The 14,911-nt window shown below is 38.5% G+C and overlaps 1 long non-coding RNA gene across 1 annotated transcript; it reads left to right on the top strand.

The window, feature by feature from the left end:
- The first annotated feature begins 12,925 nt into the window (after positions 1 to 12,925).
- LOC134792778 (uncharacterized) lies at positions 12,926 to 14,262 on the top strand. The gene is made up of 2 exons (XR_010144476.1): positions 12,926 to 13,138; positions 13,548 to 14,262. It is a non-coding gene; the product is annotated as an uncharacterized LOC134792778 (long non-coding RNA).
- The last annotated feature ends 649 nt before the right edge of the window (positions 14,263 to 14,911 follow it).

Below are 14,911 nucleotides of genomic sequence, written 5' to 3'. Positions count from 1 at the left end.
AAACACATACGGCGAATTATTGCCGAAGACTATCTATCCTACCTACCAACATAATTATGCCTTATCGAGACCTTTGCCACCACTTCAGTCTATACTTCAAAACAACTCAACTAAAATAGGGCTAATGTTAGTGTGTTAATTTATTGCTCGCAAATAATGTCAATTTGAATAATTAGACAGGAAGATTTATACGTTTATCATCATTTTTCCTGGACCAACTAACCGCAACTTTAGAGGTTAGTTGGAGTTAGTCGGTATATAGACTCATTTATATTTATTCTAATAACGAATTAAGTAATACGAACCGCAGACTACGTTAGTAAGTAAACGAGATAAGGATGATGTATAATTGAAATACAATGAAATACTACAAATAGGTACCTATTACGGCCCGATTCGAACTTTATGATACGTCAAATATTACGGCTAAATACGATATGGATTAGATATGTAAGTGTCAAATATGACGTTTCTTCAAACAAAAACGTTCGAAGTTCGAATCGGGCATCTAATGTATTTAACCGCAAATATTATTATAATGCACATTTAAAATATCGGTACGGTTTCAAAACACTTCTTATATGACAGAAGTATTCCTGCGGTACCCTGAAGACTCGCGCTCGGTGAAGCGCGGTCCCACGGTGCTATACCAAGTCACTTCTAGGAACCATTCATAATTTAGTCACAATCTTGGACCGCATGATATTTGATAATTGGCCTACATGATCAATTATTGATGATAATTGCCTTACCATCGATCATACCCGTTCTTGGAGTTATTTTTTACCGCATTATATTCAATTAAACCAATATAATACTGACGCTATGATGTACTCACGCCATATGAAAAACGAAACGTCTCTGCAATGTTTTTACTGGTACTTAACTTAGCACATACCCAGTTATTAAGTTATGAATGAACATGAAGAGATAAAAATAAAGTTAGTCCGTAGGTTAGTCGGTAGACTTCGAAAAAACGACAGCGCTTTTGAAAGTAGATGAATGAAGCATCTTAAGTGAAAATAATGATCGATTTACTGTCACACGGTGCAATGCCCCGCTCCAGTCGCCGCTCGTCGTACCGATTATCATGCGCACTATGTATTCTTGTAAATTTCTTCATAAAAAGCGTTCTAAAATTAAAGCTACCTAAAGGTTTATACGATTCCAAAGTCGAATCGACTTATTCGAATTGGTAAATATTAATAGGAAGATTGTGGTAAATATTAATATATATGGGTAAAATGAAACCTTTAGCAAAAAGTAGCATCTATTTCCCGCTAGTTGCTAGTAATGGATTCTCGGCGCCAGCAAAATTTATTCTGTAGATGATCCCCAAGAAAAAATGTGTTTGCACTCGGGTTGTAAATATTCCTCACATTCCATAATATTATTATAATTTTTGTAACAAGTCCTTCGGCAATCAAAGATTTACGATGCGCAGGGAAGTTTTTTTTTGAGGAGCAGTACCCGTTACGTCTACAATGTGAGCGAGATAAGTGTTATTGATTCTGTGTAACAAAAGTTCTGTCGTCCTTTGTAAGTTGGCGCTAAGTGGCAACCCACAGCGCGCTGCAAGGGATGGCACATTCCCTAGATAAGATAAGGGTCCCTGCGCCGCATTGCGATCCGCACACTCATCTAATACCGCCCAGTGTTCACCTCCCAGCATCCTGTCAACGCTCTAACGACTAATTATAAGTCTGACACAGTTAGCGCCTTTGTACAATTAGGTATTATATTTCTTATCGAAGACTTTGTCTTTGTGTCCTAGAACAGATGGCATTCTAAACGGTCGTTGTCGTCTAGAACGCCGATAAGTTTCTGGAGGTGCATTCAGATTTCAAAACATGATAATTATTTGGTACCTATTAGTTATATCACATATCAGAGTTTTTTCCCAATGAGAGGAACACATAACAGCGGAATCAATCACCGCAATATTTTTTTTAGGTACCATATCTGAATATGCGCCCTGGTGAGAACCAAGTGAGGTTACTGAAACCCCAGGGTCACCATGCAGTCTAATAAAGATAGCTAAGATATGCAGCTGGTTGAACTCGTTAAACAACAGAACACAACCAAAGTTCTTGTGCTGCCAGTTTTATTACTCCATGATAATGAATGAGTTTATTCAATTATCGATACTAAGAACTCGATGTCGCAGATGTGAACTCGGCTGATTGATTTACGTCGTATCAACTGAGAAAATGGTTATTAACAGTCGAACATGTATTGTAATTTTTTCCGATACAAGCTTTTATTGAAGATTATTTTCTTTAGACACCACATCATGACTATTCTAAGGAGCTCAAATTTGACATGGGAAACTGGTTACCAGTAAGTAAGATTTGACCATAACAATTAATGGACAAATATTGTAAGTAACATAAAAACTATAAAAAGCTTCTAAATATTTTGCGACCACACACGGCATTACAGTTGTGTGTCAACGTCGACATTTTTTTATCGTTTACTGTAAGTGTATAACTAGTAAATTAATAAAAATGGAAATTATGAATGCAAATATCTAAACAAAGCCTATTAGGGCTAATTGGGTGTCACTGTTTTTATGTTGAATTGACTATGACTTTACATTTGTCAATAAAGTTGTCCCACGAATGCTGTGTTATGCTTTGCCATTCAAAGAAGTCAAATCGATCCCCGGTAGCCATGCAGAACAGATGTGCTCGAAGCGTGTATAGTACAAAGTAAGCCTGAAATTAACTAATTGGCTAGGTTTCGTCGCCAGCCAATTGCCCCTGTCGCGTCGCACTCATTCTTATTAATCGTTGGCGACATACGAGCCGTTGTTCCAACTGAACATCTACTTACTACTCGCACGTAGTCCACGCATCAACCGAAGGTACATACATTCGCCATCAGATATAACGGAGCGGTCAAGGCGCTCACAAATATCTGAACACGCCTCTATTGTCAGGGCGTTAGAGTGCGTGTTTAGATATTGTGAACACCATGGCCGCTCTGATATATCTGATGGCGACTGTACAGGATGAAACAAAAATAGTGGGGGTTTAAGGGCGTATTCGGTATCGTGTTCTGATTAGGAAAAAGTAGAAGTTTTTTTTTATGGGGCAGGTCGTCCAAGTCGTCCAACCTTCCATATACAAAAAATGTACGCATCATAATTTTTTTTCAACTTTTTCCTAATGGAACCGGAAACCGGAGTTTTCTTGTAGACGTCATGTAGACAGTACAAAAGTTAACGATTTGGAAACATTTTTCTAACACTTTAATTAGGTATAGGATACATAAAACTTGTAGAGAAGCAAAATGTTTTAACATACTTTTAAGGATAAAGTAAGAAAATTAGGCTATAAACACCGTTTATTTTATGATGTGCACGGAAGAGACCTTAGCTTATATTATTAGTGTTAAACCAAGAAAAGACTGCAGCGATTTTGATAGCCCACGCAGTGCAAGTGTTATTTATACGTCATAATTTCATAGAAGTTTGACGTTTAAAATAACACTTGCACTGCGTGGGCTATCTAAATCGCTGCAGACTTTTCTTGGTCTAACTCTAAAAAAAACGTTATGACCAATGCCAATGCTTTTTTTAAAGAATGCCATTAGGCTTTAAGTCAACCATTAGTATTTTTTTCTATAACAAATAAACAATTGAATAAGTTTTTAATTACCTACATATCACTCGTGGTTGTTATGCGTGGCGTGGTGAAAGTTCTTCTTCCAGGCCACATTTCTAAACTATTAAATTTTAACGATCCTAAATAGTAGGTAGTACCTGTACCTACTAAGGCACGTCCCGAATCCTAAATTATTATAATTATTTTATATCAATATCAGTGTGTTGTGCCTTCGCAAATTAATTTCAAGTTTCCGAATATGTTTTCGTGTGTACACCGAGCTAGAGCTGACTCGAAATGATCGTGTGAAACCGTGCCTGAAACTCTAACCTAATAGTGTTAATAGAAACTACTTTAAACCGTACATGGCGAGCGCCACGCGCGCTAACATATGCTCGAACGAATCGTTATGAATACCTAATCACTAGTGGTTAATTCGTTTTGAATATAGTTTTGAGTTATTACAAGCCTAATCCTTTTTTAATATGTTTTATATAAAATGCCTGTTACGAAGAAATTAAATGAAATGATGAAATGTGATGATGATGATAATAATGATTCAATTAAGTACACGCCTTAACCGTAAAAAAATATGTAAAACTATGTAAAGTAATGGAAATAAAGGCTATATTATTAGTAAGGAGACATAATAAACGAACTTACAATTACAACGTTTAATACACCTTCCTTGTAGTGTCGTAAAATTGGTTTTATCGTAAATTTAATGCAAGTTTCTTAGACCTAGGCGCATAAACGGTACACAGCCTGCTTAAACACATGCTAAAAAGAAGAAAATATTTTTGAAAATTATAGGTAGTTTACCTAGGTACTTTGTCGTTTTCTAGTTAGCTAAGGAAATGGGAAGAAAGAGAACAGATAGACTTAATTCCAGTAGTACGGGTTTGAACTTGGAAACCCAGATTATGGAAATTATCCGAAATTAACAAAAGCTCCATTTACTTTCGGTATTAATTAAATTAATGAGTATGAGTATGAATATGAGTTAAATTTTAGTTTTAATATCGACTCCATAGTTTTCTTTCATCTTACTGTGGTGTAATATATTATAATTAGTACGTAAGCATTGTATAAAAAAAAACATGTATCTTGCCTAATTAAATCAGAATAAATGATAATCTTCGTCGAAGCTGTTGTTTGACTAACGCCGTCCGTACATGGCGACCCTGCCTGGATGCAGGAGGTACCTTTGCGATGAAAAATCCGAAGCTTGATAATAATACATTAAATTTGGAGATGTAAAAGGTTCGAAATGTCAGAGAAAATACTAGGTAATAGAAATAACTATTTTATAATATGTCAATACAATTTTGAAGCTCGCTGTACCTACTGACATCAGTACATGCTTAGGTCTATTTGTCTGTTTTCCCTGAATAATCTTTTAAACGTGCATAAAATAACGTAGTTTATTAACTTATCTCGCGCAGAAGATAATTTGTCCGGTACCTGCATAGTTTTAATGACGACAGTAATAAGGTAAAACTATGTACATACCTACATAATTAAGTTTTTACTACCACTCCACTAAACATAAATAACAAATAAAATTCTACAAGCTGGGAATAGCCACTAATAAGTCTACGTAATTCAATTGTATTTATTTTAAATAATTAAGATTTTTTTTTAAATATTAATGAAGTTTTTTTTTATTTTGTACTCGCAAATAAGGTTTGTTCTCGTCACTGTCCCAGTGGGTACATACTGGGACATATAGACTGTCAAGCAAATCTTGTCAGTAGAAAAAGACGCGAAATTTAAATTTTCTATGAGACGATATCCCTTCGCGCCTACATTTTTCAAATTTGCCGCCTTTTTCTACTGACAAGATCTGCTTGACCAAGTTTACATTAGTCAGTCTGTAAGTATCTATGTAATACGAGTAGAAGTTACAGCAAGGTGTCAACTACTCGGCATTGGTATGTCGAGCACTGGGACGTTTACCTGACTTACTCATACCTATCTACGAAACTAGAACTAATTTATACTTTGGTAGCACCTTCATAAAAATTTATGCCTTTACTTTATCATGACAAATTAAATCTTAAAACAGCACACAAAAATATGGTTGCAAATTATGCATATTATAACTTATTTAAAATATGTATAGTTCTTATACGCGGACATATTTTTGAGTATAATGTGAGCACCCATATTTGTACACTTGATTGTACCTTCATTAATTTCATAATAATCATAATGCAATCTCGAACCAAGATTGGCGATTCGAGATCTCGCAGTTAGGAGTTTCGAGATCTAGAGAGATCGAGATTTCCTTCCCTAGTTTCATGATGGTACCTGCCTAATGAGCATGATTCTTATTTTTACCTACTGAACGCTATTTTCCCTAACTAACAATTCTAAATTAAAATTAAACATCTATCAAAACAGAGCACTAAGTAGATACTTAATAAATTATAAATAAAATAATTTAAATTATTCAATGCCAATTTTCTATATCCTATTTAAAGATGCATTACTCAGTTTAATGCGGTTTAATTGAGTTTATGAATGAATTAGTGTGGTGAACGAGTGCATTCGTCACGTGCGTATTAATAGTCGGCCGTAATGGAAACTCATTGAGGCAGGGATGCTGATATCGCGTTCCCAGAACGCCGCTGACGCACTCTTTCTTGAGCTTCCGTTGAGAACTTGTCCTAAAGTTGAGTTTAGACTGGCCCGTTTGTTGTTTTGATAGGTATTATTGACGAAGCTGAGAGTGATTATTTTATTTTACAGTACCTACATTATGGTGCTACTTTCCCGCACTAGTGCAGGAATGAGCACTTTCCGTGCATAAGTCGAAAGTTCAAAGGGCCATATGTACCTACTGTAAAGCATTGTACGATACACGAGCGAATAGGTAATTCGCAACTCGTGCCGATTTATTTTATCGCCACTCGTTGCGAATTTCCTACTTTCCGCACTTGTATCGTAAATAAGTATTATTAACCGACCATTTCAGGCTAATGCAAAAACGCTTTCGTTTGCCCTCTGCAGATTATTGTGAAATTTTGTGAGCAGGTTCGGTAGTTAGATATAAACTAGATTTTGCTCTGTGCGCGGAGCCCGAGGGCCCCGCGGTGCGCGTGTTGTTGTTTGTGCTGTTATTGTTGGTGTTGTTGTTTATGTGTTGTTGTTAATGGTGATGTTCTTTGTGCTGTTGTAATTGTGTAATGGTTTGTTTTCCAAAGGGAAAAAGAAATAAAGTTGTATTTTTGCTAGGACGAAAAGATCCGCATGCGAGCACTTCATTCCCGCAGCTCGGCCTTCGGCCTCGCGTGCTTGGGAAATCGAATCGGACGCTCCGGGGCTTCGGCCCTACGCGGAGCTCGGCCTTCGGCCTTCGCTGGGTTTCGAAGTTCAGCGCCGGGCCTTCGGCCCGTCGCTTCGCTTATTAAAACACTTGGGGGGGTTGGTTTTGCGTTGGGGCTTAAGCGGGAAGTTGGAGCTTAAACACGACCCAATAGTAAAAGTGTCTTGACAAGCTCACGTCGGGCCTACGGCCTTCGGCCTTCGGTCGTCTTCGGCCCTCTCGTGTGACGCTTCGGGCCTTCGGCCTTCGGCCTTCGCATGCCTCGACGCTTCGCCGTTGGGCCCTCGGCCCGCCGGCTCCGCTTATCAAGACAGTTGACTTGATAGAACGCTTGGAAGCACCGCATTCACGCATTCTTGGGAGTCGGGGTGGAGGCTCCGGGCCTTCGGCCCTCGGCCTCCCAGCCTGAAGCTCGCCCTTCGGGCTCGCTTAACACTCTTTTTATATAGGATTTTGCTTTGTTCGTTATTCCCGCAGCTCGGCCTTCGGCCTCGCCCAAAATTACTGGGAGTGGGGCACGCTTGGACATTCGGGATGAAGCTCCGGGCCTGACGGCCCTCCGCGGGGTCGGCTTTCGGCCTCCCAGCCTGTAGCTCGCCCTTCGGGCTCGCTTAACCTACTTGGAAATTTGAATTTTACCCGTGTCCGCCGCCATTTTGGATTTTTCCAAAAAAAAATTTCACATGGTAATCTGGCCCAAGCCCCCAGGCTCGCCGCATGCCAAATCTCAGCGCGCTAGGACCAACTTGAAAAAAAAAAAGTCGGCCATTTGAAATTTTTTTAATGCAGTTTGTTTTGTCTCGGGGCCCTCTATGACATTTGGTCGAGCACCCCCCACCCATCTTGCACCGTTTAAAAGCTGCCATACAAAATAAAAATTGCCATATTTTCCGCCATCTTGAGTTTTTTCCAAAAATTTTTTTTTTTCATAGGAATCTAGAGGCCGCCTCCCGCCATGCCAATTAAATCTCAGCTCGCTCGGACCGACCTGAAAAAATAAAATAAAAAGTCAGCCATTTTGATTTTTTTTTAATGTAGTTTGTTTTGTCTCGAGGCCCTCTATGACATTTTGTCTAGCACCCCCCACCTATCACGCACCGTTTAAAAATTGCCATACACAGTAATAGTGGCCAGTTTTTCCACAATTGTACCATTTTTACAATTTTTTTTTCTTTCATAGGAATCTAGGGGACCCGGAGATTCCGTGAGCAAAATATCAGCGCGCTAGGACAAACTTGAAAAAATTAAAAAAAAACGCCCATATTGAAAAAAATAGTGGCTTCAAAAACTGCCAGAGTCCCTCTATGACATATGGTCGAGCACCTCCCACCTAGATCCACAGAACACCGCCTCTAGAAACCTAATATTGGCCATTTTGTTCCCGACGCAAATCACCAAACTGTGAGGTGCGGGAGGGGTGCTCACGGCGTTGCAATTGGTCGTTTCAAACATGGCGCGCTGACACGTGTAAGTGTAGGGATGGGACATGTTCATTACAGGTAGTGGGTAGTGGGTACTGCTACCAGTGATATCGAAATTTATTGTGGTAAAATTGTTACAAGTAGTTATACTTAGAGTAAACTTACTTAATAATTATATTGATTAATTTAATATTTCATTAAGTAATTTAATAATGTACCTGAAATTTTTACTTAACATATTAGGGCATTTCTGTTTAAAGTACCCAGAACATGAATTTTAAAGTTTAGAATTTTTATATTATTTCCACTCAGAATCGCAATCTCTTTCGATACGAGAAAAAAGTGTCGCCAAAATCTCATACAATTATTTTCTTTTGTCCGTTTTATTAAGGTCATTGAAGGTTGTATTGAAAACATATTCAAATGGACCAATAACATATGCCTATTACAAATCAACTCCGAGTTCTCTCGCACTTCTTTGAAGTTCATCATCAGGTCCATCTCGTGACATGAGACCTAACTGCTCACCTAGAGGATTCTAAAAAAACCATACAACATATGTCTATCACAAACCAACACCGAGTTCCCTCGAACTTCTTTGAAGTTCATCATCAGGTCCATCTCGTGACATGAGACCTAACTGCTCACCTAGAGGATTCTAAAAAACCCATACAACATATGTCTATCACAAACCAACACCGAGTTCCCTCGCACTTCTTTGAAGTTCATCATCAGGTCCATCTCGTGACATGAGACCTAACTGCTTACCTAGAGGATTCTAAAAATCCATACAACCTATGTCTATCACAAACCAACACCGAGTTCCCTCGCACTTCTTTGGAGTTCATCATCAGGTCCATCTCGTGACATGAGACCTAACTGCTCACCTAGAGGATTCTAAATAACCCATACAACATATGTCTATCACAAACCAACACCGAGTTCCCTCGTGCTTCTTTGAAGTTCATCATCAGGTCCATCTCGTGACATGCGGCCTAACTGCTCCGCTGGCCTAGAAGATTCTAAAAAACTTACACGACATGTTACCTATATATTATGTCTAAAATGGTACAATACGGTATGACGAAGCACGAGCAAGTTTCCGCAACTGAAAAACCATCATCGTCACATCACTAGTCGAAAGGGAAAGGGATAGCGCATTGCATTTTCAAGTTGACGAAAAGGGACGGACATACTTCGCCTCTGCTTCCGACCAGTATAAAATGAACCCCGCGGACAAGAAACATTATTCAATGAAATAATGAATTTGACTTTCCTGTGGGATGTTTTTCCATCTGTTTCGTATGTAGATGTCTTAGATGACTTGCCACACCATTTTACGCTGCAATATCCCATGATTTCCCAATGAATTCAATAGTTTACGATTTATTTTCTTAGACTCGTGCACACTGCTAACAGGTCGTAACCTTGGGCGCAACTGATCGGAGCGGCGCGCGAACAATCTTATATTTGACCTATACACCATACGGGCGGTGACCGCGAGTCGTCCTATAAGCTCGGTCTATAGGGGTTGGTCTGTGCCTAGATCTGACCGTTTGGCCGGGCCGTCCAACATTTTTCTGACCGGAAACGGTAGAACAAAAGTCGGATTTTTCTGGCGGTCACCAAACCGCCCTCTATGCGACCGTACCAAACTCAAATACCCCACGAACCTCCTTCTGGGAGAACAATTTTGTTATGAAAAAATTAGGTCTATTGCACTTAAGACTATTTAATTGTGAGTTCCCTGTGATAATGACTCAAAATAGTTGAAAATAGTATTTTTTATTTTAAAATGTTTAAGCTTATCGCGAGGTCCACACAGACACACACCACAGTGGTTACAGAACCACTAGTTCACATTGATACACGGTGAAACTTAGATAAGTAGGTATACTGACTTACATAATAAACTTCAGATACAGGAAGTGGTAAGTATCTCGAATGTCCCTTTGATTTATAGACTTTGTTTTTTAACTTTCAAACAATTGATATTTATGTACCTATGTGATTAAAAATTGCTTACTTATAATCAAAGTTTACATAGTTACTTATAATAAAATTGAATTACCTTACCTACCTTAGGTAAGTACATTTCATTAAATTGGCTAAGGCGTTTTTAGTTTTGGCTTCGCGCACGCCCTCCAAATGTCCCGAACGCCATTCTTCCGTGTACCCCAAAGATTTCAAAAGTAAGGATAGGCCCTTTCATATAATGCCGAGCGAACATGCGCACCAACGAAAATGTGCCCAAACGCCTCTTGCGCACGGACAAACTGGCCCAGTTCGTAGTGTCGTAAGGCGCGTCTTTACGAAGTACCTACATAACACAGTACAAATGGTGCTACTTTACCGCCCTAGTGCGGTAATTAGCACAATACGTGCCTATGTCGAAAACTTAAAGGGCCATTATGTAGTTCTATAAAACGTTGTACAATACACGTGCGAAAAGGTAATTCGCAATGGGGTTGGCAACTGTCAAAGGTTTGCCTAGATGGCGCCATCATAGATTGCCCCTTTTTCTATGAGATTTGGCTTAAAGAGCTGGCATCCAGGGTATTAAAAAAACAAAAATTTGACACAATTCTAGGGATTGACGGGGCAAGCTATGATGGCGCCATCTGCTAAAAACTTCCACCGGCCAACCCCATTCGCAACTCGAGTCGATCTAAAACACTCCCTTCGGTCGTGTTTCAATTTGTCGCCACACGTTGCGAATTTCCTACTTTTCGCACTTATATCGTAATGTACTTACTAATAAGTAAATGATGTACTTAAGTTGTAGGTACAGTCAGCCAAGAAAGTGGTCTACCACTTTTCGACTCTATTTATCATCTGATTGATAGAGTCGAAAAGTGGTAGACCACTTTCTTGGTTGACCGTACCACCTACCCACGGTAAAAACAATAAAAATACAAATTACAGAAACATTTGTGTACAAATGTAAAAAAGTGCAATGTAGATAACACCGACGATTTAAACTTAACTGCAAAAGAATTAGCGTGCTTTTGATTCAAGAAATTATTAGTAGGTACCTAGGTACCGCGGATTACTCCAGTACCTAATCTTAAATTCATATATCAAACAAAACCTTTTAATCCAGGCGAGATTTCCTGTGATTCACTTCTTACATAGATACAGTTTAATTTTAACCCGTACTCAATTATAGGATTAAAGACTTGGGTGAATCACGCGCAGCCCGACAGGCGCCGGCCATTCGTCACCGCACTTGTCATGTCATGCGCAATAAAAATAAACTGGATACAAATCTTTTATTATTGGACTCCCGAATAAACAAAAGACGAAATACGACGCAAGCTTGTACCACAGTGAAAGTAGAAGAAACGGTACAATGACATGTTACTGTAGTCAAAAGCGGGGTTAAGGGGTAACTATTAGGGATTAGTGAATGCAATCCCGACTCGGGATTGCAAATTTGAGATCCCGCGGGATTAATATTTCTAATCCCGGAATTTCCGGGATCCCGACTAGATTAAAAAAAAAGTAAAGTTCGATTGAATTAAAACGATAATAACGGCATGTTCGTGATGGTGACGTTAATTAAAATAACAAATAATAATTAATGAATAGAGAGAAAACAAAAACCTTTGACAGTTGCCAACCCCATTGCATGTGCACGTTGTGAATACATTCAAATTTTGGGGCTCTATGCTACTTGCGCCGCTTGTGAGCCAATGAAGTCGAATAAGCGAAAAATAACCGAGATCAACATCTACGTAGAATACAGAATTTTCTCAAGATGTAGAAGGGTAAGTGTAAGTAGTAAATCAAAGTACTGGTTGTAAGATTTTATCTGTGATCATTTTATGTCTCCTTCGTAGCATTGACGCTTCGAGCAACACGGAAGGGAGGCGGCATTCGCAATATTTCCCCTCTGCCGAGGTACAAGATTAGCGCGTCAATCTAATCTAGCGCGGGTAATAAAACTAGTTGCACTTGGATTTTTCACTAGACCTAGTCCAGACGCGCGCGTGAACACTGCTGCACAAAAATGCCTGTTTGCTCGGTTTTTTGTTATAAAAAGAGGTCGGGGACATCAAATTTACAAAAAGAAAGTGTTACATTTCACATGTAATATTTTTTTTTACATATCATACGTTTAATTACATTCAAACACAATTATTATATTTTAGTCTCATGTAATTGTTGGATTTATCGATTTTGCTCGCTCAGTACAAATTGCGGATCGGTCGAGCGACAAATCCGACTACTCATCTCTCAGAATACAATAACATACTTCAACGAAAATGTGTTAGTGTGCGTGTTGTGACACTTTTTTTTTTTTTTTTTTTTTTTTTTTTTTTTTATGGCATCGCGCTCCTGGCGCATTCAGCCAGACGAGTAAAGCAGGGAAACGGAATTAAAGGATTACATTATAACGGGTAAGACGGAATTTTGGAAAAGGATCAGGAAAAGGTAAATTATAGGCAGTTAGAGTTTAATGTTATGACGTGAAATAAATGAATACAATGATTTAAATATATATGGAGAAGAATCATTAATATACAGGAGTGTTGTAATAGATGTGGGAAACGGAACTTTAAAATCTGACAGCTGTCTTAATAGTATAGAACGATCATAAAGGTTACATGCAAAGAATATATGGTTAAGATCAGCGGGATCAGCTCCACAAGTACATGCAGAACTGGCCACGCGATTTAGTAGTTTGAGGTGTTCCGGTGTACATACGTGACCCAATCTCATTCGAATTAACATACTAGTTGCAGGTTTTGGCAGAGAGATTTTAGCAAACCAAGGTTTGGCAGGAATTGATTTTTGAATGCTTCGATAATGTAACGCAGCAGCACCTGCACCAGATGTCCATAAATTCCTCCATTCCTTTCGTAGGTATAATTTAGGCAGTGCCAACAGGTCTTCAGACACATTCTTAAACGGAAACATGTCCCCACAACTAATGGCATCTCGAGCTAAATCATCCACCCTTTCATTACCTTTAATCCCTCTGTGTCCAGGGATCCAGGCAATGGAAACCGAATACCCTTTAATGTGACATTTTAACAATAGGCTACGGATTTGATAAATAATTGGGTTATTAGATTTAGATTTGAAAGGAAATTTACATATTGCCTGTAGTGAACTTAGGGAATCTGAGAAAATAATTGTTTTTTTGAGATGCATTATAATGATGAACTCTATTGCTTTCAGGATTCCAAAGCACTCACCACTGTACACAGAGGATTCTGGTGGCAACTTTATTTTTTGGTAAATATTAGATTGGGTGTGGAGAACACCAACGCCAACACAACCATTCTCTGACGTCTTAGAAGCATCTGTGTACATATGATGAGCACCCAGGCCATCTGTTCCAATGAATCCCAGGAATTGTTGATTTTGTTCAACATCATTCTTGGAGACTCCAATATCGAGGAGAACTGGAGGAATAAGTGTCAGAGAATCATATTCATATTGGAAAATGGGAAGTGTTGAAGAGCTAACAGTGGGAGCTGATATAGATTTAAGTTTTTGAAAGCTTTTTACTAAACAAGGAGGACTTTTGTGTTTCCAATAGTTGGAAGTAGTTATTTGAAGCACAAGGTTAGACAGGATAATCCAGAGTTGGTGATTAGAGAATTGGGAACAACGGAAAATAAATCTATCACTAAGATATTGGCGTCGTAAATGAAGTGGAGGCTCAACACACTCAACTTGCATGGCATTGATAGGGCTTGAATTCATGGCCCCACAAATCAATCTGAGTGCTTTGGATTGAATACGATCTAGTTTTTGGAAGCCAGCTACATATCCTGGCTCTAACAAAAATGTCCCATAATCTAAAATACTTCTTATCAAGGCATTATACATGAGTTTCATGCAAAAAGGATGTGAACCCCACCAAACTCCTGAAACGCACCTGAGGATATTAATATTTTTTTCACATTTAGAAACTATGTAATCACAATGTGGAAGACCCGTTAATTTATTATCTAAAATAACACCTAGGAATTTGGTTTTATCTTTAATGGAAATGGAGCAGTTATTAAATTGCACATTGATCGGAGGAGGAAACATTTTTCTAGTAAACAAAACTACAACACTTTTATGCACTGAAAGTTCCAGACCATTTGAATCTAACCATAACTTCAATAAGCCCAAAGAAGAAGTGACTGATCTACTGGCTTGTTCAATAGAAAGGTTTGGCGAATATAATAATAAATCATCAGCATATTGCAAGACTCTAACCGTGTCATTTAAGGATGATTCTAAATCAAATGTGTAGATATTATATAGCAAAGGACTTAATACGGATCCTTGGGGAAGACCTCTCCACACTAAACGGGAAATCCTATTGTTGTCATCTATGAGAAGGCTAATGGACCTTTCTGATAAAAGGTTTATTATGAAATTGGTTAACATTACTGGTATAGCTAATTTGTGAAGTTTTGCTTGTAACACTGAGACTAAGACATTATCATAAGCGGCGCTTATGTCAAGAAAAGCAGCTACTATAGACTCATTTCTAGAAAATGACAATCGAATATCTGAAATTAAAATACCCAAGCTATCATAAG

This window comes from Cydia splendana, chromosome 8 (genome assembly GCF_910591565.1).
Source record: "Cydia splendana chromosome 8, ilCydSple1.2, whole genome shotgun sequence".
Classification (NCBI taxonomy): Eukaryota; Metazoa; Arthropoda; class Insecta; order Lepidoptera; family Tortricidae; genus Cydia; species Cydia splendana.
Note: the sequence above shows the minus strand (reverse complement) of the source record. Positions and strands in the feature narration are given on the sequence as shown.